Source organism: Neoarius graeffei, chromosome 7 (genome assembly GCF_027579695.1).
Source record: "Neoarius graeffei isolate fNeoGra1 chromosome 7, fNeoGra1.pri, whole genome shotgun sequence".
In the NCBI taxonomy this organism is placed as follows: domain Eukaryota; kingdom Metazoa; phylum Chordata; class Actinopteri; order Siluriformes; family Ariidae; genus Neoarius; species Neoarius graeffei.
In genome coordinates this window covers 39,280,550-39,303,699 of record NC_083575.1, presented here as the reverse complement: position 1 = coordinate 39,303,699, position 23,150 = coordinate 39,280,550, and the positions used below count along the sequence as shown (strand labels likewise).

At 40.9% G+C, this 23,150-nt stretch overlaps 1 protein-coding gene across 2 annotated transcripts in view; it reads right to left on the bottom strand.

The window, feature by feature from the left end:
• srbd1 (S1 RNA binding domain 1) overlaps positions 1-23,150 on the bottom strand; it is a 129,542-nt gene that overhangs the window by 26,569 nt on the left and 79,823 nt on the right. The window lies entirely within an intron of this gene.

The window sequence follows — 23,150 nt, the reverse complement described above, 5'->3', positions numbered from 1 at the left end:
TCTGGTGCTCCACAGAAGATTTCACCTCGTGGGGTGGCAATGATCATGAGAACTGTGAGAAATCGGCCTGCAACCACACAGCGGGAGTTAGTGAATGACCTCAAGGCAGCTGGGACCACAGTCACCAGGAAAACAATTGGCAACACTTTGCGCCGCAATGGATTAAAATCCTGCAGTGCCCGAAAGGTACCCCTGCTTAAGAAGGCACATGTGGAGGCCCGCCTAAAGTATGCCAATGATCACCTCAAAGATGTACAAAGTGGTTGGGAGAAGGTTCTGTGGTCAGACGAGACCAAAATTGAACTATTTGGCCTAAACTCTACTCGTCATGTGTGGAGGAAGAAAAATGCTGCCTATGACCCCAGGAACACTGTGCCCACCGTCAAGCATGGAGGTGGAAGCATTATGTTTTGGGCGTGTTTCTCTGCCAAGGGCACAGGGCTACTTCACCGCATCAGTGGGAAGATGGATGGAGCCATGTACCGTGCAGTCCTGAGGGACAACCTCCTCCCCTCTGCCAGGAAGTTGAAAACGGGCCGTGGTTGGGTCTTCCAACATGACAACGACCCGAAGCATACAGCAAAGGCAACAAAGGAGTGGCTCAAGAAGAACCACATTAAGGTCATGGAGTGGCCCAGCCAGTCCGGACCTCAATCTAATCGAAAATCTATGGAGGGAGCTGAAGGTCCGAGTTGCCAAGCGACAGTCCACCAACCTTAATGATTTAGAGAGGATCTGCAAAGAAGAGTGGGCCAAAATTCCCCCTGATATGTGTGCTAACCTTGTGGTTAACTACAACAAACGTCTGTCCGCTGTGCTTGCAAACAAAGGCTTTGCCACCAAGTATTACAGTAAGTGCTTTTGGCTAGAGGGATCAAATACTTATTTCCCTCAATGAAATACAAATCAATTAAAATATATTCTTTAAAGTTATTTTCTGGATTTTCGTTTTGATATTCTGTCTCTCCATGTTAGAATACATCTACCATTAAAAGTATAGAATGATCATGTCTTTATTAGTGGGCAAACCAACAAAATCAGCAAGGGATCAAATACTTTTTACTCTCACTGTATCATTAAAAAGTAATATAAACAACCAAAGACAGGAATTTCACTGTATTAAAGAACATAATGCACTCACAACTAATGTGACGCACATTCCGATCCCATATACACACCTTCACAGGCAAATGGAGAAATAGATTTAAAATGGACAGGAATAATTAACAATGATTTCCAATTCAGGTATAGTGGTTTACTTGTAGAGGGTATTAGCAGTTGAATGGAAGAAATGAAGATGATATTGGAAATGTTGACAGATTAATTTTGATAATTTACTTGAATGCTCTGCTTGTTATTAATTGAAGCCAGGATATACTGGTTTTCTCATCATGCCCAAATAAACTGCAGTGCACTTGGCTTAATTACAGTACCAGGCAAAGGTTTGGACACAACTAATTCTATGGTTTTTCTTTATTTTTATTACTTAAGACACTTCATGTCTTAAAGTAATGATGGATGTCGTTTCTCTTTACTCACTTGACCGGTTCTTGACATAATATTGATTACTACAGTTGTGGAATAGGGCTATTTACTGTATATTATTTACGGTTTGAACTCAAACTTATTAAGAAGGCAAGAAATTGCACTAATTAACTTTTGACGAGGCACCTGTTAATTAAAAAGCATTCCAGGTGACGACCTCATGAAGCTGGTTAAGATAACGCCAATAGTGTGCAAAGCGTCATCAAGGCAAACGCTGGCTACTTTGAAGAATCTAAAATATGAAACATTTTGGGGTTAACAATTTTTTTTTTGTTTTGTTTACCACATAATTCCATCTTATTTCATAGTTTTGGTAGTTTTAGTATTGTTCTATTTTCACTGAAAACAGTCAAAATACACAAAGCCCAAAGCAGAACATCAGCAAACATAATGCTCTAAAGTGCGTTGTACAAGTATTCCTGTTTGCACCTATCAAAATTCAAAGTTCTACAAAAGTATCAGTCAGCGTTTATTTAGCATTAAAAAAAATTTCAAGCTTTGAAAAACTAATATATACATTATTTAAAAAATTCCACAACCATGAGGAGGCATTTGTCTGGTCTGGTCCTCTGGACTGATGAGAACAACATGTAAGTTGTTGGCCTTGCCACAAAGCACTACACTACACAAAGCACTGTGGAAACCCAACACTGCTCAATACTTAAGACCACCATCCCTAAAATGAAGCCGGATGGTGGTAGCATCATGTTGAGAAGTACCCTTGGCCTCTTGCTTCTCTGCCTTTTTACCCAGTCTCTAGATTTTGGCAGACGGCCTTGTCTTGACAGAGGTGCAGTTGTGTTATACTCTTAAATGATGGCTTTAATGGTGCTCTACAGGGTGTTCAAAGTTATAAACAAACTGTGTGGCCTTACAGTACAGGAGCAACTGTATGTGACTTCTAATGGCAAATGGTTGCAACAGAACTAATTAAGGGATTTCACATTAAAGGAGAACTAAAGGCAAATTTATCATCATCAAAATTCTCACTCTCATCTCATTATCTCTAGCCGCTTTATCCTGTTCTACAGGGTCGCAGGCAAGCTGGAGCCTATCCCAGCTGACTACGGGCGAGAGGCGGGGTACACCCTGGACAAGTCGCCAGGTCATCACAGGGCTGACACATAGACACAGACAACCATTCACACTCACATTCACACCTACGGTCAATTTAGAGTCACCAGTTAACCTAACCTGCATGTCTTTGGACTGTGGGGGAAACCGGAGCACCCGGAGGAAACCCACACGGACACGGGGAGAACATGCAAACTCCACACAGAAAGGCCTTTGCCGGCCACGGGGCTCGAACCCGGACCTTCTTGCTGTGAGGCGACAGCGCTAACCACTACACCACCGTGCCGCCCCATCAAAATTCTATTTCTCATTTTATTAAATATAGGAATGCGTTTTTGATCGCTATTCTGTCACTGCTATAGCAAGTTATGAGTGTTTGAAATATGCTCTGTAATATATCAGTCCATATGTCAAAGCAATGGCCGTAAATGAGATTCGTTGAGACCTGTGCGAGACATCGTAGGACGGAAGTAAAACGTACAGTGGAAATCAAAGTGACCAACATCTGCTAACATTGTCAAAAGACGCGCACGGCCTCTTTCGAATGCTGACGTAATCAAGTCGGAAGTTTTGTTTGTTTTGATAGCGATCAGGAAAGTTTGAAAAAAGTAGGCAGTAATCGTCATTTAAACTCGTTTTTGTGCAATATTTCATTTGGAAAACAGTTTTCAAAATGGCGGCGCTGACACCTGGCTGACACTTCACGTTTCGAAATCTCGCACAAGTCTTGTGAAAATCGCGTGGATAAGCGACGCCTGCCGTGGACCAAACGAACTAAATTCAACAATGGCTAAAAACCGAACAGGCCGACAAGTATAATATTTAACTGCAATCAGTCGGCAATACGAGTCACGATATAAGGTTACTAAAACCGAAAACGTAATTGAATAACACGCTAATTAAGAAATAAAGCAAGTTTAAAAATGACTTCAGTTCTCCTTTAACTGAAGTGAATATTTATGCAATACATAAATTGCAAACTTTTGTTTGTAAATAGTTTTGAAACTATATAGACACTACAATTATTACCTTGTAAAAAGTTGCATTTTGGTTCATTAAAGCTAGTTACAAAGTATATGCAACTGTGGATAATATCTACCCCCATTCACAGTCGCACTGAATACTGGACATTTTCTGCTATTATGCTTTAATGGGGTCGTGTGGGAATGGGAGCAAATGGCAAAGTCAAAACTTTAATCTATCCCCTGGCTACCTAGTAACATTTATGGTAATATTTTGCCATGGCTCCAGTAGGAACCAGAACCATCAGATGTGCGTGTTGTGATCGCTTGTGACAATGCTGATGGTGATGTAAATGTTGTAGGAATATTACGGCTGCTCAGACTGCTCAATGTAAAGCAACCGGCAGCAAACTCAAAACCACAAGCAAAGAAAACCTCAGCAAATACAAGTGGAAAAAAAATGATAACTAGCCTTTGTTTGAACAAAAATGCTCAGGAACAGGAAGAGCGCTCTCTCAACAGACATGTGAAGCAGCTCGATTCGTACCATGTTGCTAACTAGCAAATGTCTAAGCTTCAGCTTTTCACAGCAAATGGACTTACCGCCTCGTGAATTAGTTATATGTCATGCCTGTTCTCACACGTTTTACATGTCTTGCAGAGGTTCGCACACCAAAGCATTCTGTTAAATACAGTCAGGTCGGAATACACAATATCCATTACTTTCCGTTATGGAAGACTGAATGGGAATGAAAAATGTATTGTCCATTCTGTGTTGTTTTTACGTTATACAATAACGGGTCTTGCATGTGAAAGGGGCTTAAAGGTCTGATGACACGTTTTTGACATCTTTGGCGATGTTTTATAACATAAAAAGTAATTCCCGATGATCCATATATTAATTCACGAAGGCGCCTATTTTACAAGTTATGATAAAAAAAAACGCGGCTATTTGGGCAAATTTGACGGGGCTGCAGCACCCAGGAGATGAAAGAGGAGGAGGAGCTATATGACGTCATCGAAAGAATTTTCCTCCTCACTTACCAGTTTGTTGTTGATGCGACAGGTGTTCAGTTTGTCATTATTAGTATTATTATTATACATTATTATTTTATATATGAGTGATTCCACGCTTATGGGTACTGAAATGGGGACATGAACTTATTTTTAAAAATTCACCTAAAACCATTTCTTTTTTTACCATCAGGTCACAAAACATGGAATCTTTAATGAATGATATGTTAAAAGATAACTTTAATTTTCTGAGATGTAATAAAAACATATTTATATGCCAAAGTCAAGCCTATGAGTTCCAAAATGATGTCTGCTACATTACGTCTGTTACGATTGTCCATCTCGCGTCTGTTACAAATTAATTACAATCTAGCTATATACCATGTTAATCTTATTGAAAGAATGTGTATGTTTATTCTACTACACATGTTTATTAATTATATTTGCTAAAACATCACCTTCCTATGTTTCAAAAAGTAATTCTACATTGTTAAAATTGAGAATATATACCGTATTTTTCGGACTATAAGTCGCACTTTTTTTCATGGTTCGGCTTGCCATGCAACTTATACTCCGGTGCGACGTATATATGTTTTTTTTTTTTTTCACCACGGAATAACTGCAGCTGATGCTGAGTCTGACGACAGCCACGCAGAAGAAGAGGAAACGGCGCTTCATCTGCCGCTGGAGTTGGCAGAGTTGTTCAGAAGCGACACCGAGGATGAGGAATTCAATGGATTTGCTGATTTGGAGGAAATCATCAGCTTGATAAACTTGATTGACCTGTGTTTTATTATTAATGATAGGCCTATAGTTATTTAAATAAGTTATGTAGTGATTTTAGGCAGTGCTTAATTTGTGAAGTGGGAGGTCCCAGAACGCAGGAGGTGGGTGGGTCCGGCGACTCAAAAAAAAAAAAAAAGGTGGGGGATGGTTTACTATAACTTTACGCACATGCGCTTATTGTGTATGTAAAATAATAATAATAATAATAATAATAATAATAATAATATCAGACATTATGATCTTAGAAAACGCTTTAGTGACAAACAGTTACAGACAGTAATATGTCGTGATATTATATTATAAAATATTAATTTTTATTAGTCTATATATTAAATTATATATTACATTTATCTTCTAAAATAACAGACTGTACTCATCACAACCGGTTTATTTCACCATTGGAGATCAGATCACACAAGACATGAGTTAAATGACTCATTTTAAGGATTTAAGTAGGGGATTTAAAAGCGGTTGTTGTTGTTTTTTTTTTTTTCACTAGACGGTTGTTTTTACTACCGTACCTGTCTTTGGAGATGATATACCTATAGCCTACTTGACCTCTGATTTGATGAAATAAAATTCGACAAAAATGAAGAATGACACTCCTCGATGATGACTACAGCTTTAATAACACAGATGAAAGAGCCATGGGGCGATAATAAGCCCTACCGGTAAAAATATTCTAAAAACAAACTGATTAATGCATCAGTAATAGGCTACTAATATTAGTTATAATAATAATATAGGCTATTAGTAATAATGATAGTGATAGTATTAAAGATAGTAGTAGATATTTAAAATAATCAGACTAGGCTACTTACAGGGCAAAGGGCGTGTTATCACTGCTCAGCTGTTCGTTTATTAAATAAACAATGCAGTCGCGCAGTAACCACGCGCCGCTTATCAGATACAATCACAGATTCTATGGATAGAATAACCCTTCAAAAAAGTGCGACTTATAGTCCGGTGCGACGTATATATGTTTTTTTCATCTTCATAATGCATTTTTTGGCTGATGCGACTTAAACTCCGGAGCGACGTATAGTCCGGAAAATACGGTATGTCCACAACACTTCTGTTACGTTCTGACTTTGGCATATAAATATGTTTTTATCAGGGCTTTGAACCGGAATTTTTTTCCTATTGGTTCGTTCCGAACAGAAACCGAATTTTAACGTTTCCGGTTTTGGGTTCCACCATTAAACAGACGTTCCCGAACCGGTTAGAACAAAAAAATTTCGTTCCCGGAACGGTTAATTACGTTCCCTGTCAGCTGTTTAACAAATGGCTATAAAGTTATGTCTCTGTCTCATCCAGCTTAAGCCAAATGTAGGCTAATTCTATTACAACCTTCATTAAATAAGACAAGAAATAATTCAAAACAATTATTATTTCAAATGTTGGCGATTTGGATTCTCAGTATGTCTTCCCATCTACACAAACAGAAAAAGTGCCAAAAATGAAAGATAATTCGTTTAGTGTGTTACCAAAGGCTAGTCAGGCCCTATAGAGGGCTACCGCATGACGTCACCGCGCCGCGAGATTTTGTTAGGCGCCATATTGGAAGTACACATCTATGCAAGTACATACATACATAAACTACAGCTGAAATGTAGCCAGGGCCGGTTCTGCCCTAATCTGGACCCGGGCGCAACATCGTGCAACCCCCCCCCAAAAAAAAAACAAAAAAAAAACACCAGTCTAAATCAGGACAACCATCACATAACTATAACTATAAACATTTTATATCAACTATTTTAACTAAATGGGCTATAATAAATCAGCCTGCAGGCAGCCACGGCGGGCTGCCTCAGAAAACTAACCATTCAATGACAACTGAAAGCCTGCAGCCACGGCGGGCTGCCTCAGAAAAGTAACCATTTGTCCTACCTTAAAACTCGTTTTGCATTTTCTGCCTCCTTTTTTGTATTTTCGACCCTCCGTTTATTTTCTTTCCTTTTCTGAAAACCCGATTTGTGTCCAGACATTTTGTTCTGCTACCAACGAACTAACTCGTCAGGTCTCGTCAGGAGCCCGCGATGATTCCCGTGGGAAGGGCAACAACTGATACATTTTTACAAAAAAGCCAATAGGGAGGTTGCATCGTTCAGACTCTTCTTTGCTCAGACACTCTAATACACTTACTCACTAGCAGTCCACCTTCCCGCTCTCTCCATTCAATCAGCGAACGTCACACAGGAAGTGAACCCCAGCGGGTCATAGAAACTTGCGCAGGAGAAGAATGACTATTTGTAGGCTACAGAAACTTTGAGGAACGAAATAAAAACCGGTATTAACCGGTTACCATTATTTTTAATAAGCGTTTCTGTTCCGGATCATAAAAAATAATAAAGTTTCTGGTTTCGTTTCTGTTCCATGTGAAATAGAAAAAGTTCCCGGTTTTCGTTTTCGTTCCTTGAACCGGTTCAAAGCCCTGGTTTTTATTACATCTCAGAAAATTAAAGTTATCTTTTAACATATCATTCATTAAAGATTACATGTTTTGTGACCTGATGGTAAAAAAAGAAATGGTTTTAGGTGAATTTTTAAAAATAAGTTCATGTCCCCATTTCAGTACCTATAAGCATGGAATCACTCATATAGTTATTATGCCTTCGCGTTGTGTTGCCGGCTTTTGGTCCAAAACCCACAAGGATGGGGTAAGTTTATTCAAGTTTCCCAGAGATCCCGAGCTGCATGCGAAGTGGGTGAAGCAAGTCAGGCGCACTCGTGACAAGTGGGAGCCCTCACCAACATCCGTCCTGTGCTCTGAACACTTCAATTTGGATTGTTTTGACACCCTTCCCAGCTTAAAAGAATCTCTTGGGTGTGCAGTTCAGCACAAACGTGTGTTACTACCATCAGCAGTGCCTGCAGTATTCCGGAGGGGGTCTACTAGTAGCTATGCCGGATCCAGCAGTCGCCTGGGACAAGGCGACTCCTCCAAAGACAGTTCTCCTGTCAGAACATGTGTTGAGAAACGACATAAGATAAAGGTACGTAGAGCTATAGAGTGCTCCGACATGATGCTAAAAATAGTAACACTGCGGTCTGCGCGGCCATCTTGGAAGTGACTCGCTCCAGAGCGCTCAGAGTACACATTCATGATAATCATAAATGTAATCATAAAGTCGGTGTGATATCAGTCATGTATTTGCTTGTGAAAGCTTGCGGCTTTCATGTAACTGCCGCCTAGCAACGAGAGGCAAAGGGTAAAGAGGGTAGGCTATCATAGATTCGATTCGGAAGAGATCAACACATAATTGCTTAAAAATTAGGTATTTTAACAATTTGCATCTGTTTTGTGATTATCGTGACACTTGTGTGTTATATAGAACTGTATGTCTTATCAGCACATCGAGGATCTTCCACCGGAGGCTTTAGCAAGTACTCGTAGCAACACTACACTTTACCCTTTGCCATGCGTTGTTAGGGAACGGTAGCAAGTACCCCGATGACCGACTTCAAGAATATGTAGAAAAAATTTAGAAATTATACTTTCCAAAAGTCATTTGAGCTTAGTGTATTGCATTTCCATTTATATTGTAGGTTCTTGCTGATGTTTTTGCGGAGTATGACGCAGCTGCTGAATCAGAAGCTGCAGAGTTTGTATGTACTAGTTGTGAACATTCACATTATTATCAATCTCATTTATTTAAAATCAGATAAAATCATGCCATCATGATCACTGCTTAAAGTACCAGTATTTGGTTGTTGAAGAGCTAGCACTAGAGAGTTCACCGGCGTTTTCATGCGCCATTTCCATTGAGTAGAACAGCCAGTGAACCGCAGCGTGTTCTTCCGCTGACGTCACAACATGGCCGCAAGCCACGGACCCAGTTTTCTTGCGCTGTGCAATTAAAAGTTGGATATTCACGTAACAACAGCTTCTTTTCACGTAATTATAACAGAAATCTAACATGTTTGCCATGTTGTATAGTTTATTTAAGAAATTGCATAGAGTCATGTTCGTGTCATCAGACCTTTAACACTAATTATGTAGTATAGGTCACCGTGGTTCACACCTGTTTAATTGCCAAGGGCAGTAAGAATCATCAGGATACCTTCTTGTGTACACATGCCAGTCAAGACCTTCCAGTAAAGCCAAAGTGACATCTTTCCCCTGATTCTTGCTGGACTGGCACAGGTTCCAAATAATAAGGAATCCTGTTGGACATCTTGCTTTTGTTTCACCTCATCTAACCATCTGGATAACAAATGACAATGTCATGAAGAACAGGCAAACTTTAGGACTGACTGGAAAGGTGTTTGGAGATGACTTCTCCAAACACTTCTGTTTCCCCCCCCCCAAAAAAAAAAAAACCTGTCCCTCTGAGTTACATGTCGGTCCTGGGATCAAGATGCTGACCTCTTCTGCTCCTTGGACCTGCCTGATCCATCCTGGTGCCGTGTGTCTGGTTGGAGTCTCATCGCATCGCTCTTGTGGAGGACGGCCCCATGTGGACAGTTGGGGGTCGCGCTTGGAGGATGCTCTGGACTCTTGCAGTGGTGCTTTTGTGGCTGGGGACTACAGTTGACTTACTGACTTTAGGACTGCAGTTGTCGTGAACAGTTTTGCGCTCGGGTTTCCGTCGGTGGGGGGTTTATAGCATCAACGAAGCTGACTTTATGTTAGGGCTGTTAATGTTATAGTCATGTTGTCTGTTGTTGCCCAACTGAGGATGGGTTCCCTTTTGAGTCTGGTTCCTCTCGACGTTTCTTCCTCATGTCGTCTGAGGGAGTTTTTCCTTGCCACCGTCACCACAGGCTTCCCATTGGGGATAGATCAGGGATAAAATTAGCTCATATTTTAAGTCGTTCAAATTCTGTAAAGCTGCTTTGCGACAATGTTGACTGTTAAAAGCGCTATACAAATAAACTTGACTTGACTTCTGCGCTCAAGCCACTGGGTGGGGCAGCCAGCCACTGGGTGGGGCAGCCAGCCACTGGGTGGGGCAGCCAGCCACTGGGTGGGGCAGCCAGCCACTGGGTGGGGCAGCCAGCCACTGGGTGGGGCAGCCAGCCACTGGGTGGTGTGCTCTTTATGCTAAATGATCCATAAAAGGTACTTTTTAGACACACACACACCTGTTCACGTATCTTGTATGAGCTTATATAGAGAAGCCTCAAGAGACCCCTTCAAGGGGGGGGGGAAAATCACACACCAGAGTTTCACCAGGGAATCATGGCAGATGGAAGATACCTTGCCCCTTTCCATAAAGTCTGCAATAAGTTTGAGTCCCAGAGACATGCTATTCATGAGTAACCTTCTTCCAGTTGATGAGGTACACACCAGCTTCCACCCAAGAGCATAGGAAGTCTGTGTACTAAGAACTCTAGTGTTTATCACACCATTCATTTGGGATTGTAGATCTTTTTAGGGAGGAAGCCATCGGGGTTTCCTACAACTAGCAACAATCATTGCTGGCTATCTGGGGCACTGAAAGGCATACGAGATGATAAGCCAGTCATGGGCCTGTGTATCCTGGCTCCACCAGGGGCACCCACAGTCACTGGGGCAAGAGTTGAGCATGCCAGTTTAACTGCCTGTCATTTTCAGCCTGGAAGAAATAATCAACTTTAGATATAGCATCACCATGCTCCTGTCTAACTCGAGAGGAAGACCAATCACTGAGATACTCTGGGAGTCCTGCACATTTTGCTAGATATTTTAACGGACACCAGTCAACAACCATAGAAGTGGTAACAGCATAAAAGATGAGTCACTATAATAAACCCAACCAGCAATGAACTGGAATCCAGGAGTCAGTAGGACAAGAACAGGGGAACGATACCATAGTTCTGTAATTCAGTGCATCTTAAGACTAAGGAATGAATGGCCACCAAAAAATTGGCAGGATGGCAGAAGATAAGCAGGGTGTTCTGACAAACCCACATGTAAGAGTTAAGAGATGTTTCAGTGTAAATATGTCTAGCTGCAGATAAATCTTATCTGAATACAAATTTTTGTAGCCTGGTTTGTGACACTCATCATCTGCATTATTCTTCCGCCGCTGGCCAAAGTGTGCATTTTCTTTTCCTTCAAATTACAATACCATTAGAAAGCCTCATTAGTCATTTTCATTGCTGTAGCGACATTAAGACCCAGCAACAGAGGTCCTCTGAGAGGCATAAAATGAAAAGATCTTAAGGGTCATTTAATGCTTTATGAGCTATAGCATTGCCTCTAGTGGCCATTACCGTCAACTGCAGCTGTCTACAGATTACGTTAGAGTAACATCTGCAAAAGAAGGAAAAAAAAAAAAAGGCAAAATATTTAGCTGCATAAACTATGCTTATCTAATGGTACATATTACTGGAAAACACCTGTAATGCCATACAGCTTTTTTTTTTTTCACGAGTACGGCTTTCATGTGAGGGAAAGCACCCATGTAAAATAACATTGAGCAACTCACACGCTCCCCATTGTAACATTAGAGACGTGACTGTTATGCCAGAATTCTTTTGGAATGCATATTGGGGAAAGAAGGAAAATAAACTCATGGCTTTAACACCATATAAAGAGGAAGAGTTGCTGAAATAGAAACGTTTTGGAGTTTGTTTGTGATTAATCAAATTTTTTTTTTTTTACACAATTGATTACAATATCTCAGAGAAGGCATTCGTACGATCAGTGAGTAACAAACCATATATTGTATTATAAATACATAATAATAAATATACTTAAATAATTATACCCCCCCCCACACACACACAGGTAAGGTGACTGACAGCAGATCAGCAATACTTCAACACACCCTCAAGGGACTTTCCACAAAGTATAACCAGTATTTCCTAGTTCGTGACCTAAAAAAACTGCAGCTTCTTAGCGGTGGGATGGAACCTGAGAAGTGTGTGGACAGGTTCCCATATAGTTGCACCCAACCCCTAGGGTTAGCTACTTGGCAGCCATTTGGTTGCACAGAACCTCAGGCACGGATGAAGCGAAAATTCTCACAGTCCTTGAGCAGGCTACAAGAGGAAGATACCCAGAAATGTCGCTTTCAGGCATAGCAGCGCAGGAATGCACGCTCATTAAAACGCCATCAATCATGATGGACAATAAACTATTTTGGAAGGCGATTACAGGCAGTGTTGTGCAGGGGTGTGCTAATTTATGAGCTTAGACAACCCTACTGTGAATATTAGCACTAACATACTGGGGAGAAAAACCCACAAAGACAGCATACAATCAAGCAAGAGAACTGGCAGTGATCTGTGTCTGTTGGCGGCCTGTGTGTCACTCCAGGGTCGGGAGCACAAGAGGAACGTTATCCAAGACGTGTCACTCCTGAGTGAACAAAGCTGCACAAAGGACTAAAAATAGACAGGGGTGTGGGGTACACCTATGATCACAAAATTTTAGAATAAAATCTCTCAGGGTCTGCATAAGAAAATGAAGTTTGAACACTACACACTGACGGACTAAAACTTTTTTTTTTTTAAATGTACAGGGCCAATATGCAATATCACTGTGCTGATTTTTCAACTGTAGTTTCAATTTGCAGGACAGATGGTCCAAATGATGGCATCCAAAAAGATCTGTACGTAGATAAACACCAGGCTGACTTAAACATGATAATGATCATTTCTTCTATCCCCCCCACACACACACACTTCTATACACCCCCTCGCTGCCTTGTTCACATCGGAACAGAAGGCTGACAGCTGAGCTCGGACATATCTTCGCAGAGTGGCTGCCCTGAAGACAAAACAGCCCAAACTCAATTAAGGCATCTGGGAATAAGAGGAGAAACATTGGTGTGAGTCTGCATACCTTTTGAGCGCATACATTTCATTCGCATGTTCAGTTTTTCCTCATACACACACAGCTTTAACACAAATAATTCAGGCAGCACAAGGGATAGGCCAGCCCTAAAAAATAACACGCATGTTGAAGACATACTCTCCACACTCTGCTTCACCTCCAGCAGGCTTCTAAGAGTCTCTCTCTCTCTCACACACACACACACACACACGATTAAATTCAGGTGCAAGGTCCTATTTGGCTTGGATGGGCCCCAGTGCCAGAACAAAGTGTTTCTGTCCGCACTCGGCCCAGTTAACAGCTTTTTCATGAAAACCTGCCATTCTAAGATGTCAATCAGTGCGCTGCTCTCCTCTCCCTCGCGACCCAACACGAATCTAACCAGCTGCAGGCTCCAAAAACACACTTCCCAGAGAGAGATGAAAACACAAAAGATGTTTGATTGGGGGATCCCTTTACATACCTCCCAACCCTTTGCCTTCTGCGTAACCAGAGACCTGCGCTTTCAGCAAAACATGAAAGACCCAAATGCAGGAGAGCAAAAAACAGCTGAGCTCATCCTGACACTTGGAGAAGACACGGTGAGGACAGGATTGAGGCTGAGCGAGAAACCTTGTTAACATTAACATTCCTGAAGCCAAAAAAAAAAAAATATTGGGGCATAAATAGTACAAGATAAATGCTGCACATCAGGGATGCAGCAATACCATTTTCTCAATTTTATCAGATCGAGTACATGGTTTTTGGCATTTGTCAATATTGATACTGATCTTGAAATAAGTAGTCTATTTAATATTAAGCAATCAGGCAACACGTCTTTCACCACTGTTGCAATAAACTCCTGCCAAGTTTTATGTTATACCATTTAAACAGTGTCTTTAATAAAGGATGACCGACGTGAGCATACAAAGCAGTATCGGTAAGCACGATCATTAAACTGAGTGTAAGGTGGCATTAATTGAAAGGAAAGGAAGTGCACGCCTCATTGCTGAAAGTTCAAAGAACTGAAGCGCTCTCACGGGTGAGGGATCTCTGCACATTCACTATACTGCTCCATGCTCACAAATATATCCGTGTGCGCACAATTCGTGGCACCTTGTGCTCATTTTAATGATGATGCGCCTGTGCATGCTCAAATCAGCTGCTCTCGTGCTCACTTTAAAAAAAAAAAAAAGTGGAGGTTTAAAAAAAAAAGTCCCACGTGCACCTCGACTTCAAACTCAAGTTACACAGAGTGAGAATAAGTCATTCATTCAAGTCATCTGCTCCCTGTCGGTGTGTGTATATTTCACTGACCTGTCTTTTCACTCTTTGCTCTGTGTTAGAGCTGCTAGGGTATCCTTATCTGGCGAATGTCAAGCGTTTTTGACAGGCTCGAGAACAGAATACACTGATCAGATAACAAAAACACACAGTGAACACAGACTGTGTAATAAAAAAAAACAAAAAAAAAACCCAAACTTTGGAAGTAGGGCTGTGCGATATATCGAATATACTCGATATATCGCCGAAAATTCTGGGTGCGATACATAAAATTATTATATCGTAACTATCGAGTATTTTATGGTCATCTTCCGACTTGCGTTCGTTTCGTGTTTGTTTAAAACATTTTCCGGTGGTTTTCTCCCTGTCCCTCAGGCAGTAACGTGAGAGGCTGCCTAAGGGTAAAGAAAACAATAACGTCACGCACTCGCCAACCAATCCCGGGCAACATCTCGGTGCTGAAAGGAACTTCCGGGAAGATTTTCCAGTTTCGGTTGTGTTGCCAGATTGGGCGGTTTTAAGTGCGTTTTGGCTGGTTTTTAACATATTTTGGGCTGGAAAATGTCAGCAGTATCTGGCAACACTGCCGGCGGGAAGATTTCCTGGTTCCGGTTTACAGCGCTGACTCAGTTCGTGCAATCGCTGGTGTTGCATAGGCTACCGTGTAAGCTCCGTCAATTTCAGCGACAAATTAAAAATGGAAGCGGACGAATTGGTTCCTAAAAGAACTAGTAAGGGGTCAGTCATCTGGCATTTTTTGGATATCGCGAGGAGGACGTGGAACAGCAAATGCCAGTTTGTAAAGTGTGCAAAAAAAACCTGTCATCACGAAAGGCAGCAGCCGGAATTATACACATCTGAGAGGCAGAGCCAGAAAACATTCAGTTCAAAAGTGTGCAAAGAGAAAAATGATGTTTTGCAGATCTCTCTCTTCTCTCCCTCAATCTCTCTCTCTCTCTCTATTGTGAATGTTCCAGTGGTTCTCAGTAGTCAGGTTAATAGCTTGGAGATCTACCTCTATTTTTTAAAATAATTTAATGAATGAGCACTTTTCTTATTTAGGCTAAATGTCTCAGTGTTGAGCTTGCACTTTATTGATTCGAGCTCTGAGCAGCTCTGTATTGTGTTGCCCCTCTGTTGCAATTTTCAAGATTGTTTTTGCAGTTTGTGCCACATCTTTGTTGAATAAAAATAGTCTTATTTCAATGCAATTGTGATTAATCACGAACATGACAATTTAAAATGTGTTGTTGAAAACCACCTGTAAAAGTTAACTAAGAATGTTATTTAATCTGCAGGGATTGGAGTGAAAATAGTAGAGTAAAAGTTAGATTTCATGGGGTCCTTTAGAGGAGATTTAAATATATCGAGATATATATCGTATATCGTGAAATGGAGAAAATGTATCGGGATATTCATTTTTTCCCATATCGCACAGCCCTATTTGGAAGCAACCGGAATTGATCATTTATTTATGCATGCTCTCTAAACTTTATTTGTGCCGAGTAGCTAATGTTAAGGGGTTAGCATGCTACCATCAGCTTAAAGACTTGAGGGGACCTTCAGGTAAACAATTCAATTCATTATCCGACATGAGCAGTGTACTATGAGATTATTAAGAAGGAAACCATTCCACTTCAACCAGAAGTTAACTGGCTAGCATTAGGTTCCTGTTTTTTTCCCCTCTAGGTCGTGTGCAGTTTATGCATCCACAGATTAAAAAAAAAAAAATTCCCATACATTTTTGTTGAATGTAAGAAGTTGATGTGCACAATGTGATACTGAGCGAATGATCATGGCAGGAGATAAATACATTTTATATATAAAATATTGATATTACTGTCTGTAAAATGCAGTAAAAGTTATAATAGCCTGTACACACAGACAGTGATGAAATCACGTGTCTAAGACAAGTGAAGGTGAACAACAGGCTCACATCATTCATTCTCCCATGCTACACCAAGCCGTAACTATCAATCAACCTCAGCAGCAGTCTACTTAATGTCAATTCATACTCTTCCCCTCACTTCCTTCTCTTGCCTTGGGGGAAAAGATTTTAACATGGAGCAAATGTCCAAGACCCATTACATAAAGGAAGCTGCTATTCAATGGCGTGACATCACCTGCTCAGCTTACCTGAACAACTTTTTCTCGTCTGTCCCACAGCAAAACCTGTCTCAACAGTTACAGAAAAGCTTACAGGAGTTTCTTCTTGGTATCATTTTGGGCAAACTTGACTACTGTTCCTTTACTCCATTTGAAATCATCTAAAACACCTGACTCCAAGACTGAGACCAGCAATTTCCTGAGACTTGTGATTTCAATCAATTTTAATTTAAACTAGTGCTGTCAAGCGATTAAAATATTTAATCGCGATTAATGTCGCGACTGTCATAGTTAACTCGCGATTAATCGCAATTTAATCGCACATTTTTGTCACATGAAAAACCATTGTAATTCTCTTATCAGCATAAAAAAGTGAATGGGCTTGCTTTGTACCAATGTGTTTTTTTTTTTTTATTGCAGAGCATAACACTACGGAGCCGTAGAGGGGACATGGTGAATAAAAAAAAATAAAGCGTGGGAACGACTTATAAGGCGTGTGCACGAGATATTAATGCGCGCGCACGAGTTATAACCCGTGTGCACGCTTTGCGTTAAGGCGTGCGCTCGGGTAATTAAAAGTGAGGGGACGAGTTACTACGGCTCCGTATAACACGTCTTGTCACAGCCACTGCAAAGTCGGGCTGAAGCCGCCGATGGGAAAACGAAACCTAAGCCGAGCACCGTGGCTCTTCGTCCCGAGGCGTGGCAGCGCAAGCTGCCCGCGCTGGTTCTTTGGGGGGAGGGCAGAGGACTCTGGCTGTGCGGGGCGTGGCATTACAGTCTAGCTGCTATCGTTTTTCTAAGCAAAGTCTCTGTTCTGTTCCAAGTTCCTGGCAGTTTCAAAAGCTTATGAAAAACCTACATCATGTCACAGAGCGTTAATCTTGCGATAAAAAAAATTATCGCCGTTAAAATTGAGTCAAGTTAACGCAATAATAACACGACATTTTTGACAGCACTAATTTAAACAAATTATGTCGAGTGTGCTTTGCTTTGTAATATAGCAAAAGGTTTATAATACTTCCCACTAACACCAATTACACGTTACATTCAGGGAAAAAAAAAAAAGCGTAAAATATTAATGATTCTTAATATTGGGTTCACTATTCAATTTTCCCCACAATATTTAAAAAAAAAAATTATTTATTTATTAAGTCTATCCATATTCACTGGATATGAACAATCGCAGCCTCTGATTGGCTACTCTACGACTAGGCTCATATACTGTGAGTATATCAGCTCATGTACCGTGAGTAAAGAAAAAGAAAATGGCAGAATACATCAAGTCAGATATAATCAATCACTTTATCAAGTATGTAAAAGAAACAGAAATAGCTAAAAGAATATAGTCCCCTCCTCCCCCCAAAATATTTCCTGCTCCACACTCCAGCCCAGTCGGTGGTGGGAATGCACCTTTAAGCTTACAACTGGCAAAAAGCCTTAAAGAAGAAGAAGAAAATGGCAGAGCGTGTTGCTGAACCAACCGAGGACAAAATAAAAACTACTCAAAAACAAAACCTCAAAAAATACAAAGCTCTTTCCCAAAATCCAGCGAATAGAACAGTGGATAGATAAAACCGTTATTCCACTCAATCTCGTCATACATGGCGTATCAGCTCATGTACGACTCAATTTCGTGGAATAACTTAAATATATTAAAATGAAGAAAATTATCAAAAAATGCAATATTTATTTTCCTATTCTTTATCAACTTAAACATTCCTTTTATTAAATTAAAAGAAAAAAAAAACATACCAAACAAAACAAAACAAAACCCCCGTGTGTTTCATTTTCTTAACCAAAATAGTTATTTATTTAACCACCTTTACATATACCGTATTTTCCGGACTATACGTCGCTCCGGAGTTTAAGTCGCATCAGCCAAAAAATGCATTATGAAGACGAAAAAAACATATATACGTCGCACCGGACTATAAGTCGCACTTTTTTGAAGGGTTATTCTATCCATAGAATCTGTGATTGTATCTGATAAGCGGCGCGTGGTTACTGCGCGACTGCATTGTTTATTTAATGAACGAACAGCTGAGCAGTGATAACGCGCCCTTTGCCCTGTAAGTAGCCTAGTCTGATTATTTTAAATATCTACTACTATCTTTAATACTATCACTATCGTTATTACTAATAGCCTATATTATTATTATAACTAATATTAGTAGCCTATTACTGATGCATTAATCAGTTTGTTTTTAGAATATTTTTACCGGTAGGGCTTATTATCGCCCCATGGCTCCTTCATCTTTGTTATTAAAGCTGTAGTCATCATCGAGGAGTGTCATTCTTCATTTTTGTTGAATTTTATTTAATCAAATCAGAGGCCAAGTAGGCTATAGGTATATCATCGCCAAAGACAGGTACGGTAGTAAAAACAACCGTCTAGTGAAAAAAAAAAAAAAAACCACCGCTCAGAGAAAAAAAACAGGCAGAAAGCTACATAGCGCCCTCTCGCGGTGAAAAAAAACATATATACGTCGCACTGGAGTACAAGTCGCATGGCCAGCCGAACCATGAAAAAAAGTGCGACTTATAGTCCGAAAAATACGTATATATGGTGTGTTATTTACCAGCTAGGAGGTCCGTATCGTGAAATACCGTGACCGAGGTCTTGAAAGTACTGAGCGAGACCCTCTGGGCCGAGGTCAGTATTCAAGGCCGAGGTCACGGTATTTCACCATATGGACCGACCTTAAGCTGGTAAACAATATTTATTTTTTTCTTTACCAAATTCTCACAGAAAACGAGAGTGCCCGAAAGGGAAAACTGAACCGAGCCGCCATTTTGAATCCTCATTCACGGCTGTAATGCAAATGGCTTCCTCCTCGGTATACAAGTGCACTTCCATGGCAGGAAAAAAATTTGCCGCCTATGTAGTCCCCTATTTATACAAACAGGAGTCATTCAGGATTCAGCCATGTTTTTGCTCAGTGTTAGCAAGTTAGAGGTTTTTAGCTTTCTCCTGAAATGTTTTCTTTTATTTCTTCTTCCTCAGGGTAGTAAAACTCGCTTTCGCTGTGAACACGGTCACTCGCTTTCGCTGTGAACCTGCATTTTGTTTCGCCTTTGGGGTTTGTGTATGTGCGCGCGCACACTTTTCAGGCATTAGAGCTGTGTTACTTCTGCCTATGGTGAAGTCATGAGCATTCCCACTATTGTGTGTTCTTGCGCCCTCTGCAGTCTAAACAATGCAATTACAGCTGAAAAAAGACAACACAACCTAATAACCGCAATTAATTCATTTCATTGTTTTGAATCATCATAAATTTGTATCGTGATTTAAGGTTACATGCCGACGAAGTATGATTCCCCCCCAATCATAAGCCCAAAAACGTACATTAGATACGTACATAGAGTGGAGTGGAAACACATCTAGGAGGGTGACATTTCTGCATACATAGATAATTATACAAGAGAGCAGAGAGAGAAAGGAGGTTTCGAGGAGAGTGACAGCTCCTTTAATATCCGGGGTTGTGTGTGGTGTTTTCCCACACAGCTGGGTAAGATGGTAAAATGTGCCCTCTGGGACTTTTAAGAGGCTAAGGAAACCTGAACACACTCACTCCACCTTTCTCACAGTGACTGACAGTTCACTATATAAACCAAAATGCACGAGGCCCCACGTCCTGTGACAGGCCACAACACTGAAAAATACGGAGATGTGGAACAGATCATTAACCACAAGTCGGTATAAAATCAGTTTCAAAAAGCCATGTGTAAAAAGGATTTTACATGAAGGCCATAAAGCTTTACATAACATTAGCTGGCTGTTCCAGGTGTGTCTGGTGAGGTATAGGTCATGCCTTGACAATATTCACCCACTTTGAATATCAAGTATAATATAAAATGGCAAATGGGGACATAGAGGAAATTTGCACAAGTAATAGAGTCCTACATTCAAAACAGAAAAATATTTTCTACACTGACCCACTGCGTGCACGCACACACACACACACACACACACACACACTCTCATCACTCAGCATGTCAATGCAGAGGAGAGGCAGCTCGTGTTGCTTTCTCCCTTCCCAGATCATATGGCAGGGTAAATAAACGCTGAGTGCTGACAGATGTGTGTGTGTTCAGGGGAACTTCACAACACACTCTCAGCGAAAAAGAGTGCAACATTCAATTATGGGATGGCGCAAAGACACTCATGTACTACTGCACAGACTGTCCGCTCATGCATGCATCTTGTGAGCATCATCCAAGTTTAAAAAAAAAAAAAACACTCACACACAACTCTATAAGATAGCCAAGGCAGAACAGCGTGTGCTTTGTAAGAAGGAAACTAGCTGCTAAGTGTCCATCCCTTTTATTCTGCCATTCACCATTATCTGTGCTTTGATGAAGACAGGCCTGAACCTACAGCGCTTGTGGACGGTTGCTGCATTTCACATTTCCAACACGCTTGCTTTCCTTTCCTCGGGTGCAGACAGACTTTCTGTATGTTTTTCATCTTGAAGGAACACTCAAAACACAACATGTACTCTACAAGCAAAGAATACACAAACGCACAAACACACATTCTTCTCTCTAAATCGGCAGCCTACTAAAACAAGCTGTTTCTACAGTGAACTAATCTGCATTTATTTTGCTAAGAGGTCCTCCAGAGTTGAAGGCCACGTTTTCTAATGAAAATCAAGAAGAGAGGATGAGTGAAAGCAAGCATGCAGAACAGCAGGACACAATGAGGGACAAAGAGGCAGAAAAGAGGATACAAATAGCCCCAGGTCTTGAGTCAACACATGATGCTGCCGGAAAACTTAATTGAATTAATTGTGTCAGAAAACAGATTACCTCGAATTTGAGACAGCAAAAGCAAACAGACAGAAAACAGCATTAGCTCACTAGTCCAGCTGACTCCTGTTTATTACTCAAAATTTAAGATCCTAGCCAGTGCTAGACAGCTGGTGTGGTGCCTAGGATTACTTGCTAGCTTTGAGTAGAGTTGAGTTAAAGAGAAACCAAATGGTGTAGACAACTATCTATTACCGTCATCTCCAGTTTTTGGTGTCTTTCTGTTTTGGTGGGTAGATCAGTGCAAGAAACCGTCTTAAGCAGAATTATACCTAATGCTAATGGATTTAACCATTTACGTACTTCATCGAGCCTTATGTAATGCCTGCTCTTATAAACTCAACAAAAATAAAAACTTTACACTCGTTTCAAAGTCAATAATTTGAACATTTTGGAAAATAGGTTTGAAATAACGATTGTATTCAATTATCTTGTCATTAAAGATGCTATAGCATACAGATCATGTTTGTCATGGAATCGGTTCCACCGGAAATGCGACGACAATGTCTATGATCAAAAACTGTGAGTCACAACTTAATGCAGAGCAGAGCGCAGGCGATTTCGAATGGTTTGGGCAGTCACTCAACCTCCAAACAATTCATTCCCAGTGGATGTGGCAGTGACAAACCGATTACGCAAATGACGTAAGACGATCTGTCGGTCTTCTGCGTGTGACGTCACACGTGGTTGACCAGGACGGGGGCGGTCGGCTGCGGTGCCAGTTTGATGGAGACGTGTCTGGAGATTATGGATGGTCTGTCGACTGCATCCCATAACCCTCGCAACGTCAGTGACGGATGTTCCCGTATTCAGCATGCCAATGGCACGTTCACGCTGAATGTTTGACAGTCGTGGCATTGCAAATTAATGAATAATTAACCATAAAACCTTGTTTTTCTGAGATGACACTCTACTCTGCTACCGTGAGATCAATTGCACGTGTATCAATAGGTCACGTCACTTGTGTCACGTGGAAACGTGATTTTAGCGTGCAGTGCTCTCGCGCGTGCTACGTAGGCCCGACCAGTAGAATGAATGTGTGACGTAATGCCCTTGACAATGTATTTAACCATAATCACAACAAGAACTCTTTCAAGAAAAGTTTCTAAACACTATTTGAAAAATAATGAGTGTCAAGTTTTTATTTTTGCTGAGTATATATAAAGAGTTGTTAAATAACACTGGGGAACAATTTGAAAAAAAAAAATTCTGTTGAGTTAGATTTTTATGCTGATTAAAACTAAAATTGGCATGCTGATTCCAAAATTGCAGTCAGTTTTTTTCGAGCACATCAAGTTTTTTTCTCCACAGCTTACCCTCCAGATAAGCAAAATTCCACTGATTAGCTGTAGTAAGACTATTTGAAGGTTATGGAAGAACGTTATCAGGGTAGATGGGATGTACATATGATGGCTGACTATTGATGGAGCATCAAATGCGACAGTCCTCAAGTTGAAACACTCCAGAAAGAGCTATAAACGTAAAATTTTTACCTTAACTACTTGCACGGGCGGCACGGTGGTGTAGTGGTTAGCATGGTTGCCTCACAGCAAGAAGGTTCTGGGTTCGAGGCCGGCGAGGGCCTTTCTGTGTGGAGTTCGCATGTTCTCCCCGTGTCTGCATGGGTTTCCTCCGGGTGCTCCGGTTTCCCCCACAATCCAAAGACATGCAGTTAGGTTAACATGGGGCGGCCTTGGGCTGAGGTGCCCTTGAGCAAGGTATCGAACCCCTGACTGCTCCCCGGGCGCTCTGGTATGGCTGCCCACTGCTCTGAGTGTGTGCGTGTGTTCACTGCTTCAGATGGATTAAATGCAGAGGAT